General features: G+C 42.0%; 1 pseudogene; it reads right to left on the bottom strand.

Annotated features, from left to right (window-relative positions):
• Window positions 1-1,463: 1,463 nt before the first annotated feature.
• On the bottom strand, window positions 1,464-6,375 carry LOC132865836 (angiopoietin-2-like; annotated as a pseudogene).
• Window positions 6,376-6,785: the final 410 nt, after the last annotated feature.

The raw sequence follows: 6,785 nt of genomic DNA, 5'->3' as shown, positions 1-6,785 counted from the left end.
CAAAACATTTTTCCAAGAGCCTTCTGGCTTGTCCACACGATCTTTAGCAAACTGCAGATGAGCAGCAATGTTCTTTTTGGAGAGCAGTGGCTTTCTCCTTGCAACCCTGCCATGCACACCATTATTGTTCAGTGTTCTCCTGATGGTGGACTCATGAACATTAACATTAGCCAGTGTGAGAGAGGCCTTCAGTTGCTTAGAAGTTACCCTGGTGTCTTTTGTGACCTTGCCGACTCTTCCACGCCTTGCTCTTGGAGTGATCTTTGTTGGTCGACCACTCCGGGGGAGGGTAACAATGGTCTTGAATTTCGTTCATTTGTACACAATCTGTCTGACTGTGGATTGGTGGAGTCCAAACTCTTTAGAGATGGTTTTGTAACCTTTTCCAGCCTGATGAGCATCAACAATGCTTTTTCTGAGGTCCTCAGAAATCTCCTTTGTTCATGTCATGATACACTTCCACAAACATGTGTTGTGAAGATCAGACTTTGATAGATCCCTGTTCTTTAAATAAAACAGGGTGCCCACTCACACCTGATTGTCATCCCATTGATTGTTGAAAACACCTGACTTTAATTTCATCTTCCAATGAACTGCTAATCCTAGATGTTCACATACTTTTGCCACTTACAGATATGTAATATTGGATCATTTTTCTCAATAAATAAATGACAAAGTATAATAATTTTGTCTCATTTGTTTAACTGGGTTCTCTTTATCTACATTTATGACGTGTGAAAATCTGATTATGTTTTAGGTCATATTTATGCAGAAATATAGAAAATTCTAAAGAGTTCACAAACTTTCAAGCACCACTGTAAATACATAAGAAAAATATTATTTCATAATGTTCCTAAATGTGAAATAAGCTCTGTATCTGTAATCCTACCAGTATATCCAGTGGCAGTATTTTATTTTCCTACAATTTTAAGGAACAGACACAAACCCCAGGAAGTAGATCAATACACATTTATTTCTGTAAAATCATCTCATCTCATTATCTCTAGCCGCTTTATCCTTCTACAGGGTCGCAGGCAAGCTGGAGCCTATCCCAGCTGACTATGGGCGAAAGGCGGGGTACACCCTGGACAAGTCGCCAGGTCATCACAGGGCTGACACATAGACACAGACAACCATTCACACTCACATTCACACCTACGGTCAATTTAGAGTCACCAGTTAACCTAACCTGCATGTCTTTGGACTGTGGGGGAAACTGGAGCACCCGGAGGAAACCCACGCAGACACGGGGAGAACATGCAAACTCCGCACAGGAAGGCCCTCGCCGGCCCCGGGGCTCGAACCCAGGACCTTCTTGCTGTGAGGCGACAGCGCTAACCACTACACCACCGTGCCGCCCTCTGTAAAATCATGTGGTAAAAAAAGAAATACAGTGACGAAATCAAATCCAGGCAGACGACAAGACAGAATTCTATCAAACTCATCACTTTGTCACAATGAGTCTAAGACACAGGTCTGATCTTCAGAGTGATGAACTTGACACCATAATCAAAACCTTTCCAATGGTACCAGACATTTCCAATGGCAAAAAAAGTACCATCACGTCCCCACAGGTATATCCCGTTGGGGTTAGCATGGTGGCACTGATTGTACCAAAAACCCCCGAGGTAGGATTTAGCACAGTTAGCATCTTCTTTGGAGTCCTGGTCTTTATCAAAGGTAGAGAATTTCTGCCCATTGCTTGTCTCCAGAGAATCACCTGTGAAGCAATTTTAATGGTTATAAAGGATGTAGTTTATGTATCAGTGTTGCCTTTTGACTCATTTTCAGCAGTAATATCACAGGATTTAAAATGTTCCCATGTAGGACAATAGTCCCCTTGGTGTCCTTAATTATTCTCATATTTCCTCATTCTCACCTGCACCTCCATTGGTAAAGCCGCTAACATGGAGTTTATAGCCATCAGTTTCAGATTCTATTGAGAAAGAAGAATACTGGGCATAAACTGTCACTCCATCAAAGTCCTGCAGGTCCACTTTCAGCTCGTATTTCCTCTTGCGTGTGAGTTGGTAGAGATTCTCCAATCCTGTCAGAATGTTAGCATTACACACATGAGATATTACACAGTGCTCATACATCAGTCAGTATAAGTGTAGAATTATTAAGACCATCGCTTCCTGAATTGTGGAAAATTTGTTTGTGTCCTCAACGTGAAATGTATTTTGAAGACAACTAAGTGAAGCTGTATTAGGTTAGATGTATGGGATATATTAATGCTGTGTATTAATCTTAATTCTAGCCCATAAGTTGGTAGAGAAGATTTAAACATCTGCTTAACATAAAGCACAATTTTTTAAATTATAATAATTCATAATACGATAAATAATTTCCTTTATATAGTTTTTCATTTTGACTGTTGCACTTTTAGCTTTCATTTTATTTATTCAGCATTTCAGCTCAGAATACAGTGGGTCTATTTATGATTTCTTTCATAACCAATGAACAAGTCACTGCTGTAATTTCTCACCTAGCCAATATTGTACTTGTGTACAATATTGTACTTGTTCCCAAACCCTTTCTTGTAGTGTTCCCATGGTCTATAGAAATTCACACTGCCATCCAGCCTCCGCTGAAACACCTGGTGTAAAGGTAACATTCAACACTTTAGCAGAAGTAAAGACAATACGAGGACCTCTCATTTAAAAAAAATGTCTCTAATATACCGTCCACTTTGCATCCTCTGTTTGGCTTCCACCACATCCCATATCACAGTACACCTGGACAGGTGTTTCCCCTGTAGGATAGATGGTATACACTCCACTGAGTGTCTGTCCATTAGAGTAAACATCAGAGCAGTCTGTCGGAAACAGTTCCTGAGAAATAGAAGTACTCCCAACCAGCAGGGGGAGCAGGAGAGTCCATAACACACCCTGGGAAAATGAAATACAACACAATGATATGAAACATTAAAGAACACAAGTTGCCCTGGCACAGTGGTGTAGTGGTTAGCGCTGTCGCCTCACAGCAAGAAGGTCCTGGGTTCGAGCCCCGGGGCCGGCGAGGGCTTTTCTGTGTGGAGTTTGCATGTTCTCCCCGTGTCCGCGTGGGTTTCCTCCGGGTGCTCCGGTTTCCCCCACAGTCCAAAGACATGCAGGTTAGGTTAACTGGTGACCTCTAAATTGACCGTAGGTGTGAATGTGAGTGTGAATGGTTGTCTGTGTCTATTGCCGCTTTTCCACTACAAACACGGCTGAGTCGGGCTGAGCCGTGCCGTGCTGAGTCGATCTGAGGGGGGCTGTTGGAGTTGCATTTCGACTACAACCGCGCTGAACCGTGCTGGCTGGAAGTGGGTGGACACATTGGGTGGAGTTAGCGAAAGTGGGTGGACGTCACATGATGTCGTTAAGCAGCGCAAACAGTGACATCAGTGATCTTTTAAGCGGTAGTCTCACGACCCGAATAGTAAACAATAAACATGGAGGACATGGAGTCGTTAGTGTTGCTGGTCTTGGTGCTGTGGCTTGTTGTCACCGACAACGCGGACAGATACTGGCAAGAGCATATAGATAAGGTGAGGCGCATAAGGCTTCAGAAATTCTCGTAATTCGTAATTCTTCTTCTTCCGGGTTTGCGGTGTTTACAGATCCCAGTGTGCTCGCGGGGCGTGTGTGGGCATGTGAGGACACTCCTCCTCACCAATCAGTGCACAGGGGAGTGTCTGCTCACGCCCCCAGCCTCACTCGGCTCGGTTTGGCTCGCTTCAGCCCCACTCCAAAACGGTGCGAGTTTTAGGGGCTAAGCAGGGCTGAAGCGAGCTGAGTCGTGCTGGTTTTTGGTAGTCGAAACGCGAGCCGTGTCGGGCTGAAGTGAGCTGAAGCGAGCTGAAGTTAGCTGAAAAAGGGTAGTGGAAAAGGGCCATATGTGTCAGCCCTGTGATGACCTGGCGACTTGTCCAGGGTGTACCCCGCCTTTCGCCCGTAGTCAGCTGGGATAGGCTCCAGCTCGCCTGCGACCCTGTAGAAGGATAAAGCGGCTAGAGATAATGAGGTGAGATGAGATGAAGTTGCCCTGGTTTATGGCCACCATGCATGATTTCTTCACAAAGTCTCACCAAAATAATATATTAGAATAACATCCAGGAAACTGAAATGATGTACGAAATGATATAAAAAGCACATTTGATTAACTCACACTACTGTGACTTACAATCATTTTAGGCTCCTTCAGTTGTTCACAAAAAAAAAGCAGCTCAATTCTGAAGCACCTTCTAAACCTAGACAATGAATCAAGGATTAATTTTAAAGAACTTTAATATCTGTTCAATATGAAGACATGTACTGTTTATGTTTTTAAACAGGGTTTCTTTGTGATTCAGACCAGAAGCAAATCTATTTTGATTACAAAAAATATCTGAATTTCAAAAATAACTATATTTTCTTCGCATTTCAGGACCTCACAGATACACAATGGGTGGAAGAATGATTGTACTCTATAAACTACAAAAATACAACGTACCTGCTGTGTTTCTCTGATCCTCTATTCATCCTGGGGGATCAGAGAATGATCCTCCCACTTATAAACCCTGCAGGACTCCAGAACTCCTCATAATGTGTGTGTGGGTGGAAATTCCTGAAGAAATTCCTGTAACAGTCCCTGACTTCACCAGTGTGTTGGACCATTTGGTACATTCTTGGATTTCTACATACACTCCTTTACCTTTAGGCCAAAAAAAAATTAATACTTTGTTTAGAGTTTCATACTGTTTTGAGTTTGGCTCAGTAGGTAGGGATTTTTTTTTTTTTGAGAGATGATAAAATAGGGTCGGGTTTTAGAAAAAAATTTTTACCCATCGAGATTTCCCGGCAGCCAATTCATAGTATTCTGAATAAGGGGGAGCAAATTGCATACATTTCAAAGTCTTAGCTGCAACATTGTAATGGTGTAAAGAAGACACTTTTTCATAAAACTTCCAATATTTATTAAACCCGTAATGAAAACTTTCATTTATTAAAACACCAAGAAAATCTTGTGACAAGAAAATCTTCAATAAACACTTCAACATATTCAAGTTACAAACCAACAACAGGAGCACTTAGTATATTCATAGTACATGTATTGCTGTCCCACAAATACTTCATGAAGTCAAAACTTCTTCAAAACTTCCAGGAAAACTTTTACTGACAGATTTCTTAACAAACTTGAGTGAGAACTTCAGCATTCATTGGTAATACAGAACAAAACACTGCAAGAGAACATATGAAGTCACCCTTCTGTAATCAACAAACATCAATATTACAAAATGTTCATCAAGGCAGATTCAGCCACCCTTAACTAAACAAAAGTCTTTTCCAGACAGAGAATTACATGAATTACATGCAAGACGTACAAACACAGGTAAGTATGGCAAGTATGAATGTTTATTGAGTGTTCTTTGTGGCTTTTTTTTGCAGCTTTGCCAAATGGTCTCATGCAGGCATGTTTTGCTCCTATTTGTGTGCATGCCGGACACAAAGGGAACACCGTCTTGTACCTTTTGGTCAAGTCCTTGTCTACCAGTCCCTCATCATTACCACAATAATAACAGGTATCCTTTCTGCCAATGTCACTGCTGTAGTAGGCTTTCTCCATTGGACTGCTACACTGTATGTTCAGTCTCACCAAAACTTTACCGTGTAAAGTGTGGTTTGGTTCAGTGAGGGGAGCTCCACAAGTATAGTCATTCTCAGATAACAACATAGCGATTGATAATTTTTGTCTCTGACTTAGACTTGTCTTACTGTATATTATTCTCTGTTTTCCACATTCAACACAGGTTGCTAAAACCCTGGCGTTCTGACTTGTGAATGTAGCAGCATCACCCCTGAGTTCTGGGTCATCTGGCACAATGTTCACAATACCTTTAGATGTAACTGTGGGAGTTCCTGTGGCGTCAGGTGTAATATTCTGAGCTGTGGCAATCTTGGTTGGACATTGATCCACTGTTTCGGTGCCTAAGCCTGCTTCAAAGGACTTGTAATGCTCACCACTGTCATCCAGGACAGGGTCTGGCAGCCACTGAAGTTTAGATTTGCTTTTGACCTCGGAACAGCAATTGCGATCTTCACACTTTTTAATTTGGAAAGTATACTGCCTTTGACGACAGTGACGCTGCATCCAAAGTCCATATGTGGGCACTTTACTAGTGTGCTGCTTGTTTAGTTTAGTAATGTCCAAAGTTGGAAAAAGTCTGGTTAGATGTTGTTCCAGTTGGTTGATGGCTTCATCAGAAATCGGATCTTGAACTTCCAGGGGTTCATCCTGTAAAGCAAGGCGTCGAAATCTGTTGCCAATGCATGACTGCACTGGTTCAATACTTTGTGTCCACTTTTCTCTCATTTCAGGTGAATCTGATAGTTTGTTCCTCATTGCTTCCATTCCTGAACATTGTTTTATAAGCTTCTCTGTGTTTTCATCAAGCTGGTCCCGTTGCAGGGTGCAGTTTTGGAGACCAAGGTTTAATATTGACATCACACACTCAGCAGGGTTGGACCAACTCTGTCCTGGAGCACAAAGTGCAGCAACATACATATCCAAGTTCAACTCCTTGAATAAAACTATGGCAGAACATTTTACTGCCTCAAGTGTGTTCCTGTGGTCAGTTCCACCATCTGAAAATTTTATCAAAATATTTGGGGGATTTCCACGAGACTGGACTTGTCTCACAATAGCTGCTGCATGACATATTGGTTTGGACATTTGCAGGACTGAGTCATTGACAATGACACAGACTTTTCCTCGGACAAAGGACTTGGAGATATCATCGGGAATATTGCACCGCAAATAAA

Source organism: Neoarius graeffei, chromosome 18 (genome assembly GCF_027579695.1).
Source record: "Neoarius graeffei isolate fNeoGra1 chromosome 18, fNeoGra1.pri, whole genome shotgun sequence".
Lineage (NCBI taxonomy): Eukaryota > Metazoa > Chordata > Actinopteri > Siluriformes > Ariidae > Neoarius > Neoarius graeffei.
This window is presented reverse-complemented; position numbering and strand designations above follow the sequence as displayed.